The following is a 15993-nucleotide window of genomic DNA, read 5'->3' as shown; positions in this document are numbered from 1 at the left end:
GAGTCCGGCGCCATCTTTGATGTAAAAGTAAAAATTCTTTAACCTTGACTTACATTACAATATACCATATTACAAATGCACGTATATATTTTTTCTGCAATAAATGCACCCTATTCCCTTTTTTTCCCACTCACATATCTCTTCTTTATTGGAAAAGACGAGCCTCTTTAATAATTTCTAATATCCTCTTTGAGTTAGCCCCTCTTTTCTTCAAAACGTCCGATGATTGATAACTACTATCAGCCGACTTGATTTTGTGTATCTCCTTGTTCTCGAGCATCCATTTAGGGCTCGTTATGTAAATCTGTAATCTCTTTCCATTGGCCCATTTTGTAGAGTGGACATCCTCCCAAAGAGAATTATTGTCGATGTGACACTCCATAGGTACTGTTTATGAATAACCTGTTCCATTTAAAATTTCAGTAAGTATCATGGATATAAAAAATGCCACATCTACTGCCTTGACTAGGGTAAATGTCTGCTGCCATTGTACGTTTTACCACTCCTCTTATCTTTTTTGGTTTTCCATGCCAGAAGGCAATATTTACCTTTCTACCACAGGAGAAAAATTATCAACAAGGCCTTGTCGTTTTCTATGTCAAGCTTCATATGTGCTTTCTTCATCGATGGTCAGTTCCATGATAAAGGTGTTTCACTGGACACGACATCCGTGCTAATAAAATGATTCCTTCCGGCGATTTTACAAGGAATTACTCCTCTTTCAGTGATTTGAGGGTATTATAATCCCCAAATCTGAAACTCGCGGAACATCCAAATTCTTTAACCTTGTTCCGATCTTTGTTACATAAAGAGTCCAGATAGCATTTCAGCCAGTTCATTCCACATACTGTAGATGTATATCCACTGTCTAATACTGCATAATTAAAGGTCTCTCAATGCCTTACAGATATTAAATGGTATGGACGGTATTTTGGACCCTGCAGAGCTTGTCCTGGTGGTGCTGCTGCTAGGCCAGGCACCAGGCACCGGAGAGGCGGGACCCTGCCCCACATCAGGCCAGGGAGGAATTCAGAGGGTGGAGGGCTGCGATGGTCCAGGGTATACAGGCGTCACTGGTCGTTTGAACAGATGACATACAGTGCGTGCCGCAGGAAGCTCCGCCTCAACAAGGACAGGGTGTGGCACCTGTGCCATGTCCTCGGGAACTTGGCATCATGTGGAGGAGGACACCCACTCCCGGTGGCCATCAAGATCACTGCAGCCCTGAATGTTTACGCCTCAGGACAGCACGGTAGCACAGGTGGATAGCACTGTGGCGTCACAACTCCAGGGTCCCATGTTCGATTCCCCACTGGGTCACTGTCTGTGCGGAATCTGCACGTTCTCCCCGTGTCTGCGTGGGTTTCCTCCGGGTGCTCCGGTTTCCTCCCACAGTCCACAGACATGTAGGTTAGGTGGATTGGCCATGATAAATTGCCCTTAGTGACCAAAAGGATTAGGAGGGATAGTGTGGAAGTGAGGGCTTAAGTGGGTCGGTGCAGACTCGATGGGCCGAATGTCCTCCTTCTGCACTGTATGTTCCATGTTCTATGTTCTCAGGATCCTTCCAGGGCTCGAGAAGGGACCTGTGTGGCATCTCGCAGGCCACAGACCAAGGTGCATCTGACAGGTCATGGATATCCTTTTTGCCCGGGTGGCAAATTATATCAACTTTGACATGGACCAAGCCCATGAGGATGCCCGGGGAGTAGGATTCTCTGCCATCGCCAGGATGCCACAGGTCCAGGGGCTGATAGACATCACGCACGTTGCCATGTGCTCACGGGGCCATTAGAGAGTGCCCTACATGAACAGGAAGGGGTTCCACTTCCTGAACATGCAGCTTGCGTGTGACCACCACATGAAGATCATGCATGTATGTGCATGCTTCCCGGGGAGTGTCCACGACAGCTACATCCTGTGGCAGCCGGTCATCCCTGGCCTCTTCGAGGACCACCCCAGGATGGGCGGCTGGCTCTTGGTGGATAAGGGGTATCCACTGAGGGCCTGGCTAATGATGCCAGTATGGAGGCTGGAGACTTAAGCGGAGCTCTGATACAACCTTCAGCAATACCCCTCAGTGATCGGCAATGTCCACCTGCGACTGGGACAAGCTCCACAGTGCCTCGGCCATTCCCATCTGAGAGCAGGACATGTCCCGCAGAACTTCATTAAGGTCTGCCTGGTACTGGGCCACAACCCCCAGCGAGTCGGACACTCTGACGAGACCCTCAGCCATGGCCTCCACTGACTGCACGATGCCTTGGACACCTTCACTCATGCTGCCGATGTCGTGCACAAGGCACTCCAATGTGGTCGCCAACCTAGCAGTGTTCGCCTCGGTGCCACACATTGCCGGCGGCATCTCCTGCATGCATAGCCTCTGGACTCCACCAATCGGCTATGTACCTGCTAGAGTGTCGCTGACATCACCCTCTGAATATAGTGGCTGCTCCCTAATGTTTCCATCAGCTCCGGGTAACCCTGTACCAGAGTCTCAGCATCTGGCTGGGATCCAGCAGACCTCCTACTGCTGTCTTGCCTGAGGGTTCCTGCCTCCACCTGATGTGCATCAGCAGCTGTGTGGTGCTCACCAGGTTGTGCCCCAGAAGCCTGACCACTAACGTTTCCCACCGAGGTGTGTGTCTCTGCGTTGGCGGACGGTGGGGTGACAGCTGTGACGTGCGCTTGTGTTTTCCTTGGAGTTCCCCTCCAAGTTGTTCTCCTGGAGAATCTGCGGGAGAATTGGCATGTGTCAGTGGGAGGGATGGGTCAGTCAGTGGGGCAATAACAACTTACGCTGCCAGGTGGAGCCCGGTCGATCCTTGCCTCTGCAACTTCCACCAACCTCCGCGTTGGTGACCGCTCTGTCCTCAGCCACATCCGCCACCTCCAGGGCCCGTTCCTCAAAGGCCATGAGGATCCTTGTGTCCGGCACACCTCCGCCAGTCTGGACTCTCTCCCGGCGATTGTGCGAGAGCTTCTCCTGCAGAGACACAGAGAGAATGCATCATTAGCCACACGCATGGTTCACAATAGTGGGAGGGGGCAGTGTGAAGGAAAGGTTGGGTGGGGGGGTTGAAGGGAGGGGGGGGGAAGGGAGGGTTGGGGGCCACATGGAGAGTTGGGGAGATGGATGCTCGCGTGGAATGGAAAGGTCTCGGGAGGGGTGGGGGGGCATTGGTGTCAAATCACCCGTGTTGCCCAGTGTAGGTAATTGACCTTCTTACAGCATTGGAGGCCAGTCCTCCTGGTCATACTCCAAGCTTACAGCCGCCGTTACCTCATCCAAGGCAGCACTGGCTGCCCTATGGCTCACCCTCCGGGACCCTTAGGGAATAGGACATCCCTCCTGGCCTCAACCGCATCTAGGAACCTGGCCAGGTTTGCATTGCTGAATCTTGGGGGCGGTCTTCTCGGCGCCATGGCTGTGAACTGACTGGGGCTGGCTGAGCGAGTGCTGTTTCAGTGCCGCTCGACCTTGTTAGCTGGTGAGCTGTCATTTGTGGCGAGAAGCCCATGAGGCCCCGTTAAGTGGAACAATTACCTTTGAAAGCTTTGCCGACCTCGCCGGGAAGGTCGTGGCAGTTCCCGCTTGCCACCAAATCTTTCCAGAGAATCGCGCCAACATCTGACTTTCTAAATTTGTCAAAATCTGACCAAGCCTCTTGAGCACTTAATAAGTCGACCTTATCTATGAAAGTTACTAATATATCCATCATTTTTCTAACTCCAGTTGCTCCATCTCCGATTCAGAAAATACCTTGGGCGGGATTCTCCGACCCCCCGCTGAATCGTGAATCGTGCCCCACCACTCCGACGCCGGCTGCCGAATTCTCCAGCTCTGTTTCTTTGGCGGGAGCGGGGATCACGTTGCGCCGGTCGGGGGCCGTTGGCAGTGGCCCCCCTGGCGATTCTCCGGGCCCCGATGGGCCGAGCGGCCGCCCGTTTTCGGCCGGTCCCGCCGGCATGAATTACACAAGGTCTATACCGGCGGGACCTGGCTCTGAGAGCGGCCTGCGGAGTCCTCGGGGGGCGCAGGGGGATCCAGCCCCGGGGTGGGCCCCCACGGTGGCCTGGCCTGCCATCCGGGCCCACCGATTTGCGGGCGGGCCTGTGCCGTGGGGGCACTCTTTCCCTCCACGCCGGCCTCTGTAAAGCTCCGCCATGGCCGGCGCGGAGAAGAGATCCCCGGCGCACGTGCAAGAATCACGCCAGCGGTTCTGCGCATGCACCAGAACACGCTGGCGCTGCCGCACATGCGCCAACTTGCACCGGCAGGTGGAGGCCCTTCTGCACCAGTTGGCACGGCACCAATCACTCCAGCGCCGGCCTAGCCCCTGGAAGTGCGGAGGATTCCGCAACTTCCGGGCGGCCCGCACTGGAGTGGTTCACGCCACTCTTTGGCGCCGCACGGCCCGCCCGCTCGTTTGGGAGAATGCCACGGCCATTCCTTGTTTTTTTCTTGGGCAAGGACGTAATCCGTGTCCACATGGTAACTTCATTCTTCATTAGTCTTCAGGTTGATCCTCAGAAAACAATGGTGGACAGTCATATTCTGACATTCTACCTTTGGATTCAGCTATTTATTTTCCAAGCTACTCTAAATTGTTCTTTAGGTTAGAATTCAGAGTAAAAGGCTGAGTTCTCCGCCGTCGGGATTCTCCGTTTCGCTGGCAGCCCAGAGGTTTCCCGATGGCATGGGGCTGCCCCACAATGGTAAACCCCATTGATCAGCCGGCGAAACGGAGAATCCCGATGGTGTGCTGCACCAGACATCTGCCCACAGAGCACGTGACCGGGTCAGGCTTGAAGGGCCAAAGGGCCTGTTCCTGTGCTGTATTGTTCTTTCTTCTTTGTTCTTTGTAGTCTTTTGCCCTTAGTTTACAATCCTTTTTTCTTCCAGGCAGTGGCCAGCCTCTGCTATCATTGTTAATCTCCAATGGTAACTCTATCGTAAAAATTAGGAAGCAAATCTTAACTTCTTCACCTCCAAGTTTACTGTGTTCAGTATTCACTTCTCCACAACATAACAATGCAACCTGTATCCCCTTTATCTATTGATACAGTATATCAAAAAATAAGAACAATAAAACAATTAAAATCCCAATTCCATCTTAAGTACGAGGGAACATGAACTCTTTCCTAACAAAGCGTGGGCTAATATTTGACAGGTGAAGTACAATGTGGGAAAACATGGAGCTGTCCACCTTGAGTAGAAATGAAGAATATTATTTAAATGGAAAGAGACTACATAATGCTGAGCTACAGAAAGATCTGGTTGTCTGTGTACATGAATTACTAATGGTGAGCATGCAGGTACAGCAAGTAATTAGGGAGGCAAATGGAATGTGGGCTTTTATTGCAAAGGGGGTGGACTATACAGAGCATTAGTGAGACCAGACCACACCTAGAATGCTGCGCACAGTTTTGGTCTCCTTATTTAAGAAGGGAGATATTTGCATTGGAGGTAGTTAAGTGGAGGATGGGTAGATTGATTCTTGCGATGAAGGAGTTGTCTACTGAGGAGACACTCAATAGGTTGTGCCTGTACTCATTGAAGTTTAGAAGAATGAGAGGTAACCTTATTGAGACATGTAGGATTTTCAGGGGCTTGAGAGGGTAGATGCTGAGATGCTTGGGGCAGGGTCTAGGACCAGAGGGCACAATCTCAGAGTAAGGGGTTGCACATTTAAGGCAGGGATGAGGATCAATTTCTTCTCTCAAAGGGTAGTGAATCTGTGGAACTCGTTACCACAGAAAGCTGTGGAGATTGGATTGCTAAATATATGCACGACTCAGATAGGCAGACGTTTAATCAGCAAAGGAATCAAGGGTAATGGGGAAATGTGGCTTTGTGGTTTATCATTTTGGATCAGTCATGTTGTCTTTGAATGGCAGAATAGGCTCGATGGGCCAAATGGCCTACTTCTTGCTCCATTGTCTTATGGAAATATATGCGATTCTGAGGGGGCTTGGCAATGTTTTGTCTTGTGGGGAAATCTCGAACTAGGGGCACAGTTTCAGAATAAGGGGTCACCTATTTACGAAAGATGACGAAGAATTTCTTCTCACGGAGGGTTATTAATCTTGGAATTCACCTCCCTAGAAAGTGGTGGGCGCTGGGTCATTGAATACCTTCGAAGCTGAGTTACACGATTTTTGATCTACAAGGGAGCCCAGAGTTATGGTGGTGTTGTGTATCTGGGAATACATTCTTGCTGGTTCTGCATCACGTGATGTGCAATGATGTCAGCAGAGTATTTGCGTGGGCTTTGGCAGATGACCATCTTGATTGTATGAGCAACACCCTTAATAAACCTTGCATCGCATTTTAACAGAATCCAGAGTGCGGGCCCCTCCAGACCTAACAGGTGGCAGGCAGGAAAGTGGATTCGAGGCCACTAGCAGATCAGCTGTAATGTGGAGCCTGCACATTCTCCCCTTACCTGCATGGGTTTCCTCCGGGTGCTCCGGTTTCCTCCCACAGTCCAAAGATGTGCGGGTTAGATGGATTGGCCATGCTAAATTGCCCTTAGTGTCCAAAAAAGGTTAGCTGGGGTTACTGGGTTACGGGGATAGGGTGGAGGTCTGGGCTTGAGTAGGGTGCTCTTTTGAAGGGCTGGCGAAGACTCAATGGGCCGAATGGCCTCCTTCTGCACTGTAAATTCTATGATCTATAATCCAACTGAATAATATAGCAGGCTTGAGGGGCCAAAAGTTCCACTCCTGGCTCCTCTTTCTATGTTCTTATTCCTTTCTACAACTGAGCTGAAATCAATTCACAGTGCAGTCTCCTATTCCAACTCATTCCTCTTCCGACCTAAACCATGAAAAGAATGGAACCATTTACCCCCCTCAGTTATTTTCTTCTTACACACTCTTCAGGACAGATAACAAATATTTGGCATAACCTACTCACTGCTTTCTGCTTTACTCTTTTCAGTCTTTATGGTGTCCTACACTATAAGCTTTGCCCTTTCATGTTATTGCTGTAATTAATTTAAAAAGAGACCAACTGAAAAATATTGAGTTGGGCTCATATCTGTATGTAATTGAAGATTACTGTGTGCAAAGCTTCAGAGGATTTAACAAACCAACGTGTATAACTGTGGGTCACCAGATTATCGAAGGGCCTGCAGCAACCCTCCTTACCCCACACACACATGGGAACTGGGAGCACACAAATGATTCCGAGTCTAAATTATGTCTTCAACCCTCCACTACAACACACAGTAACTGCTGCAAATGTAGAGTAGATTCTCACAACCCCAGCTCTGTCTTCATAAAAAAATGTCTTAATGCCATTTACCATATTTCTAAACAAAAAAACCCCACAAAAATTCAGCAGCAAATAATCTTTGAACCGTTTAAAGAAACCACAAAGGAAATTGGAAATATATATGCCAACGTGACCACAAACATCCCAAAAAGTTTCAGTAATGTCCAATTATGATATTAGCCAAAGCAAAATGAACTGCTGGAGCTTTCAAATGGAAAATCAATTTGATGATAATGAAATGCTTTCCAAAGCAAACAGGTAGAACAATTAAAATGTCAGCAAAAAAGTGAAGGTTGATATTTTAAAGTAAGCAGACACCTGCAGGGAAAACGAAGAGGAAAAAATGTCTTCCTCTATTATATTCGCACAGTTTTCTGCCTCATGAACATAGAACATAGAAAAATACAGCACAGAACAGGCCCTTCGGCCCACGATGTTGTACCGAACCTTTGTCCTAGATTAATCATAGATTATCATTGAATTTTTAGTGCAGAAGGAGGCCATTCGGCCCTTTGAGTCTGCACCGGCTCTTGGAAAGAGCACCCTACCCAAACTCAACACTTCCACCCAACACCAAGGGCAATTTGGACATTAAGGGCAATTTATCATTGGCCAATTCACCTAACCCGCACATCTTTGGACTGTGGGAGGAAACCGGAGCACCCGGAGGAAACCCACGCAGACACGGGGAGGACGTGCAGACTCCGCACAGACAGTGACCCAAGCCGGAATCGAACCTGGGATCCTGGAGCTGTGAAGCAATTGTGCTATCCACAATGCTACCGTGCTGCCCTTGAGAACAAATAAATCTACACTATCATTTTACTGTAATCCATGTACCTATCCAATAGCTGCTTGAAGGTCCCTAATGTTTCCGACTCAACTACTTCCACAGGCAGTGCATTCCATGCCCCCACTACTCTCTGGGTAAAGAACCTACCTCTGATATCCCTCCTACATCTTCCACCTTTCACCTTAAATTTATGTCCCCTTGTAATGGTTTGTTCCACCCGGGGAAAAAGTCTCTGACTGTCTACTCTATCTATTCCCCTGATCATCTTATAAACCTCTATCAAGTCGCCCCTCATCCTTCTCCGTTCTAATGAGAAAAGGCCTAGCACCCTCAACCTTTCCTCGTAAGACCTACTCTCCATTCCAGGCAACATCCTGGTAAATCTTCTTTGCACCTTTTCCAAAGCTTCCACATCCTTCCTAAAATGAGGCGACCAGAACTGTACACAGTACTCCAAATGTGGCCTTACCAAAGTTTTGTACAGCTGCATCATCACCTCACGGCTCTTAAATTCAATCCCTCTGTTAATGAACGCGAGCACACCATAGGCCTTCTTCACAGCTCTATCCACTTGAGTGGCAACTTTCAAAGATGTATGAACATAGACCCCAAGATCTCTCTGCTCCTCCACATTGCCAAGAACTCTACCGTTAACCCTGTATTCCGCATTCATATTTGTCCTTCCAAAATGGACAACCTCACACTTTTCAGGGTTAAACTCCATCTGCCACTTCTCAGCCCAGCTCTGCATCCTATCTATGTCTCTTTGCAGCCGACAACAGCCCTCCTTACTATCCACAACTCCACCAATCTTCGTATCGTCTGCAAATTTACTGACCCACCCTTCAACTCCCTCATCCAAGTCATTAATGAAAATCACAAACAGCAGAGGACCCAGAACTGATCCCTGTGGTACGCCACTGGTAACTGGGATCCAGGCTGAATATTTGCCATCCACCACCACTCTCTGACTTCTATCGGTTAGCCAGTTCGTTATCCAACTGGCCAAATTTCCCACTATCCCATGCCTCTTTACTTCCTGCATAAGCCTACCATGGGGAACTTTATCAAATGCCTTACTAAAATCCATGTACACTACATCCACTGCTTTACCTTCATCCACATGCTTGGTCACATCCTCAAAGAATTCAATAAGATTTGTAAGGCAAGACCTACCCCTCACAAATCCGTGCTGACTATCCCTAATCAAGCAGTGTCTTTCCAGATGCTCAGAAATCCTATCCTTCAGTACCCTTTCCATTACTTTGCCTACCACCGAAGTAAGACTAACTGGCCTGTAATTCCCAGGGTTATCCCTAGTCCCTTTTTTGAACAGGGGCACGACATTCGCCACTCTCCAATCCCCTGGTACCACCCCTGTTGACAGTGAGGACGAAAAGATCATTGCCAACGGCTCTGCAATTTCATCTCTTGCTTCCCATAGAATCCTTGGATATATCCCATCAGGCCCGGGGGACTTGTCTATCCTCAAGTTTTTCAAAATGCCCAACACATGTTCCTTCCTAACAAGTATTTCCTCGAGCTTACCAATCTGTTTCACACTGTCCTCTCCAACAATATCGCCCCTCTCATTTGTAAATACAGAAGAAAAGTACTCGTTCAAGACCTCTCCTATCTCTTCAGACTCAATACACAATCTCCCGCTACTGTCCTTGATCGGACCTACCCTCGCTCTAGTCATTCTCATATTTCTCACATATGTGTAAAAGGCCTTGGGGTTTTCCTTGATCCTACCCGCCAAAGATTGTTCATGCCCTCTCTTAGCTCTCCTAATTCCTTTCTTCAGTTCCCTCCTGGCTATCTTGTATCCCTCCAATGCCCTGTCTGAACCTTGTTTCCTCAGCCTTACATAAGTCACCTTTTTCCTCTTAACAAGACATTCAACCTCTCTTGTCAACCATGGTTCCCTCACTCGACCATCTCTTCCCTGCCTGACAGGGACATACATATCAAGGACACGTAGCACCTGTTCCTTGAACAAGTTCCACATTTCACTTGTGTCCTTCCCTGCCAGCCTATGTTCCCAACTTATGCACTTCAATTCTTGTCTGACAACATCGTATTTACCCTTCCCCCAATTGTAAACCTTGCCCTGTTGCACGCACCTATCCCTCTCCATTACTAAAGTGAAAGTCACAGAATTGTGGTCACTATCTCCAAAATGCTCCCCCACTAACAAATCTATCACTTGCCCTGGCTCATTACCCAGTACTAAATCCAATATTGCCCCTCCTCTGGTCGGACAATCTACATACTGTGTTAGAAAAGCTTCCTGGACACACTGCACAGACACCACCCCATCCAAACTATTTGATCTAAAGAGTTTCCACTCAATATTTGGGAAGTTAAAGTCACCCATGACTACTACCCTATGACTTCTGCACCTTTCCAAAATCTGTTTCCCAATCTGTTCCTCCACATCTCTGCTACTATTGGGGGGCCTATAGAAAACTCCTAACAAGGTGACTGCTCCTTTCCTATTTCTGACTTCAACCCATACTACCTCAATAGGGTGATACTCCTCGAACTGCCTTTCTGCAGCTGTTATACTATCTCTAATTAATAATGCCACCCCCCCACCTCTTTTACCACCCTCCCTAATCTTATTGAAACATCTATAACCAGGGACCTCCAACAACCATTTCTGCCCCTCTTCTATCCAAGTTTCCATGATGGCCACCACATCGTAGTCCCAAGTACCGATCCATGCCTTAAGTTCACCCACCTTATTCCTGATGCTTCTTGCGTTGAAGTATACACACTTCAACCCATCTCCGTGCCTGCAAGTACTCTCCTTTGTCAGTGTTCCCTTTCCCACTGCCTCATTACACGCTTTGGCGACCTGAATATCGGCTACCTTAGTTGCTGGACTACAAATCCGGTTCCCATTCCCCTGCCAAATTAGTTTAAACCCTCCCGAAGAGTACTAGAAAACCTCCCTCCCAGGATATTGGTGCCCCTCTGGTTCATGGTTCTCTTGTATAATTTTAAAAATCGATCCTTATTGCATTACTTTTCAATACTTCACCTCAGGCCACATAGTACAATTTCAAACATTGAAATTGAATGCAGATCTCCTTCTATATAGTTCTTAAATTAAAGGAGCTCAACAAGTTTTCTAAATCTTGCAATTGTCAGCAATATTAATGATGTAAATTGGTTTTGGATTGATTACAGAGGCTGAATTGTGAGCTGAGATGGATGAACAATATGAAGGAATGAAGTAAATAGCCAAGAAACCTTCGATCAATCTTTTCCCTCGGTTATTCAGCAGATGTTACATATGGTGAGGAATAGTTGGTAGTGACGTCTATGCACATAATTGAATCAAACAGCTGTAATGAAAGGAAAAGGTTTGAATTCAATGAATGTGTTGCAGTGTGAAGATGTTCTCACTAACTATAATCACATTCTGGATACTCTTCAAGATGTATCTTTTTAATAAATTCTACAGATTATTAATCGGGTTATATTTGAAATTATGGGGCTGATTCTGTGCTGAAGCTGTCCTGTGCAACAAGTCTGTTCAGTCTGTTGGTGAGAGGGTCATTTAGAATGGAGAGTGTTGCAGCTCTGAAAAGATCAAGAATAGCAGGGTTTTGGTCACCTTAGTATGTAGTAGAGGAATCTGGGGCGGGATTCTCCCCTACCCGGCGGGGCGGGGTCCCGGCGGGATGGAGTGGCGGGAACCACTCCAGTGTCGGGCCGCCCCAAAGGTGGGGATTTCTCCCCACCTTTAGGGGCCAAGCCCTCACCGTGAGGAGCTAGGCCCGCGCCGGAGTGGTTTCCGCTCCACCGGCTGGCGTGGAAGGCCTTTGGCGCCACGCCAGCTGGGGCCGAAAGGACTTCGCCAGCCGGCGGAAGTCCGTGCATACGCAGGAGCGTCAGCGGCTGCTGACGTCATCCCCACGCATGTGCGGGGGGGGGGTGGGGGGGGTCTCTTACGCGTCGGCCATCGCGGAGGCTGTGGCCGAGGCAGAGGGAAAAGAGTGCCCCCACGGCACAGGCCCGCACCTGGATCGGTGGGCCCCGATCGCGGGCCAGGCCACCGTGGGGGCACCCCCCGGGGCCAGATCGCCCGGAGCCCGCCCGTGCCGCCTAGTCCCGCCGGTAAGAGAGGTGGTTTGATTCTCGCCTGCAGGACAGACATTCCAGCAGCGGGACTTCGGCCCATCGCGGGCCGGAGAATCGCCGGGGGGGTCCCGCCAACCGGCCCGTCGCGATTCCCACCCCCCACCGAATATCTGGTGCCGGAGAATTCGGCAACCGGCGGGGGCGGGATTCACGCCAGCCCCCGGCGATTCTCTGACCCGGTGGGGGGTCGGAGAATCCCGCCCCTGGTATCTAAAGAGTTAACATGATATTGAGTACAGTACTGACCATATGGTGACGTAAGAAGGCACATGGCCTCGAGCTGGGGCCAGTCACGAGATGAGTATCAATGTGGAAAGACCTATTGTGGAATGCTCTCGATATTTATTATAACTATGTACATAGTCAAGTATTGTTAATAAAGATTTACTTGTCACTTGTATAAGGTTGCTTTATGGTGTACAAGCAGTACCTTCAAGTGTAGTGACCACAGAATATATCATGGTAAGAGCAATAGATTCCATCACAACAAAAAGATAATTGAGAAATCAATTTGTGGACGAATTACTGAGCCAAGTATCAACAGTAGATCAATAATGAGCAGGTTAAAAATTAAAGCCAAAAACAACCTGCCCCCAACTGAGATGGAAGTTTCATGTTGTGCGAGTGTCTCACCTTCAAGAGGTGGGGGGCCATTTCATTAACGTATTTAAATCAGCGATTTGGGACCAGATTTAAATTTATCAGTTGCCATTCATGCTTTCCTGGGCTCAGGAAATACGGTAGCTTAAAGGAAAGGAGAGTTGCCAGCTCAAGAAGATAAATTCCGTTTTAAACATTCCTTGTGGGCTAGGGAAGCCTTTGGCCTCCCCTCTGCCGTCACCAACCTGTCCTTCCAAGCCTTAAACTCCAGCTGCCTCTTTCCCGTAATGGCTGGTCTACCCCCTCCAAGCACCAACATCTACATTCCTCCCTCCCATACAATCTACATTGATGTCATGGACTGCCACATGGTGTGGAAAGAGGTTTACAGACCTCACGTGGATAGCCAAGACAAGTCATCACAATTTGCCATGTTGCTAACTTTTGGTTGGTTCAATTTGCTCTGTTTTATAACCTTTGCTCTAGAGTCGCCAGATATCTTTATGATACCTCCACGAGGTTCAAGTTCAAGTACTGATCAATAACTCAACACACCAATTAGTAAGATTCAAATCAACACACATTTATTATACACAGTCAATCGCTACTCATGCATAAATTCTACTTAATAAACTATCTCTATAACTAACAGGCCTATACTTAGCTTTGGACTTGCCCACCAGGTCAGGGGAACAAATGGCCTTTCGTTCGGGTTCTGAAACTGCAGGATTCAAAAGCTGGTATGGACTGGTAGCTAGGAGCGCCTATCGCGTAGCGTGCGTTGACTGGAGACTTACTTGGTTGATGCGGCAGCTTGGGCAGTTCACTTTCAAGGGTTGATTCGCTGCTGAGTGACCCTGCCAAGAAGACCGATTTGAACTTGGGGACTCTACTTTATAGTCCCCAGGGGCTTCCCGCCCTTCGGGGCAGACCCCGTACCTGGTTCCAAGTGATTGGACTAGGTTCTGATCACTTGGATTGATTTCTCCAATACTGGAGCCGTTCCCTGATCGCTGGGCGGTCCCTGAGTGTCCTTTGGCTTTCCTTTGTCTTGGCTCCTGCTGGCGCCGAGGAGTCTGGCTTGGCCTTATTCACCTTAAATGTTTCCGTTGTACCCGGGGATCGCGCATTAGTATGCAGATGGCTGTGAGTTTCAGTGCTGTCTGGGCTTTTGCAAGTTCTAATACACAGGATTTCTGCACTTGCTAGTTTTTGCCTGTGTTGGCTGAATTTCCCTGTAGTCTTTGCGGACTTCCATTTTAAGTTGGAAAGTGGCCAACCCAAGTGGCTACACACCCTCCTTGTGATCCCTAACGCGAAGCGTAAAGGATCACATAACTGCGTTGTCTTCACTTCCTGACCCAGTGAGCACTCTTCCATGGCCTCTACACTGACCATAACTATGTATGAAAATTATTTAACTAACAATTCTAAGTGGCGCTATGTCAGACAGGGACATGCATTACAACAAAAAAAGGTACCTCTAACTATCTCTCATAAACTACACTCACTCAAACATTCAATCATACTAACTTCCTAACAATACAAAAATAATAGCAGCATTCACATTTTTCCTCTGGCTTGGCAGTCAAGCACAGGGGCGTACAATATTTCCGTTGTAAACGAAACACATTTCTTTATTTACAAAAGATGCAACACAAATGTTCTTTATTGTAGATCAAGGGGTTCGGGGTCCTGGTGATAACCGGAAATAGGGGATCTTATCCTGTATACCGGGGTGCAAGCGCGGTAGGCTCTTCTTCGCCATTTCCTCATGCGGATAGTCTGCACGATGCTGCAGAGTATCGCCAATACTAGAAGGGATTAAATTACGTATGATAGTGAATACCAGGTTAGAAACTTGTCGCACCAGGTCGGGGTGTCGGTAACTATCTCGGGGTTAACTATGTCAGGGTGTAGTGTATGGTAGGGGTGGGAATCATTCATGGCCTGTGTGGTAGGGGTCAGGGGTTTCGCATTCACGCGGAACGGGATACAAATTACAATAACGACGAAAAACACGTATGACGTCTTCATTGTTGTCTTCTTTCCTTTTCGTCTCTTCCTTTCCGTTTCTTCTCTCTTCCTGGAGCTTCTGGAATTATGTGGATCAAGCATAGTTTCTGTTACTATCTTGGTTAATATCTCGTGCGTTAGCATGTCTGTCTTGTAGTGCCAATTTCCCTTTATAATTTGTCACCATGTGTGACTCCCTCATTTAAAAAAAAACGAATATTTGGACAAGACATCTAAGAAAATACTGCCGTACTGCGAGCCGTTTCGCAGCCTGTGTCATTTACCATCCTAGTGTTTGAGGATGTAAATAGCATAGGGAAGCAATCCTAAGGGTTGCTAAACCAAACAAAAGAATTTTGAACGTAATGAGCCAAAAATGGTGTGCGTATGGGCCGCGACGGGTAAGAATGTGGTCGTCGTGGGGGCTGCCTCTCGTGATTACCTTCGAATCAGTAGAGTAGTTATGATTGTTGTCTGCCGACAGACTAGTTCCTCTGAACTGAACTATTGTTTGGGACAAACTTGTACCTTTAACAGCCGGGGGGCGTTAAAGGAGTGGTGACGTGAGGTCGTGAAAACTTTTGAGTTTACACACAACACTTAACGATAACATTAACGAACAAACATTGAACAAACATGCTGCATGTTTCATCAGAAAGGACATCGTAAATCACATTTGGACTGGGGTGTAACTAGCATATGGAGGCAGTGTAGTGTGGCCGAAGAAGAGAGGAAGGAGGAGTGAAACAAAAATGAAGTGGCCTTGCTGAGGTGTCCCTGCCAGGAGAAGTGGTGGGTAAGCGCTCACAGTTTGCATGGGGCAGCTGGGACATTGTAGCTGCTGTGGGTGGTGTTCTCTTTCATACCTGGGGGCTAGTGTAGCTGGTGGGGGTCTCCTGCAATCTCAGGCGAAGTGTCCTGACTGCCCACAGTTGTAACATGACTCCTGGGGAACATAAGGTGGAGCAGGCTCTCTGGTGCATTGTTCCCTTGGGTATGGTTTCCTGGGTGGGGGGTCGGGGCTGTTGGTGTCTTTGCTGGGTCGGGGGGCATTTGTGGGCTGATTCCGTTGCTGTTTCAGGGGGGCTTGACATTCTCGTGCGTAATGTCCTAATTGTCCGCAATTGAAACATTCTTGAGCTTTGGG

At 48.2% G+C, this 15993-nt stretch overlaps 1 long non-coding RNA gene across 3 annotated transcripts in view; it reads left to right on the top strand.

Moving 5' to 3' along the window:
- LOC140429348 (uncharacterized) overlaps positions 1–15993 on the top strand; it is a 75897-nt gene that overhangs the window by 48291 nt on the left and 11613 nt on the right. For all 3 annotated transcript variants that reach the window (XR_011949050.1, XR_011949049.1, XR_011949048.1), the window contains exon 3: positions 11274–11382. This is a non-coding gene — a long non-coding RNA (uncharacterized lncRNA). The remainder of the gene's footprint in view (positions 1–11273; positions 11383–15993) is intronic.

This window comes from Scyliorhinus torazame, chromosome 9, assembly GCF_047496885.1.
Source record: "Scyliorhinus torazame isolate Kashiwa2021f chromosome 9, sScyTor2.1, whole genome shotgun sequence".
NCBI classification, from domain to species: Eukaryota; Metazoa; Chordata; class Chondrichthyes; order Carcharhiniformes; family Scyliorhinidae; genus Scyliorhinus; species Scyliorhinus torazame.
This window is presented reverse-complemented; position numbering and strand designations above follow the sequence as displayed.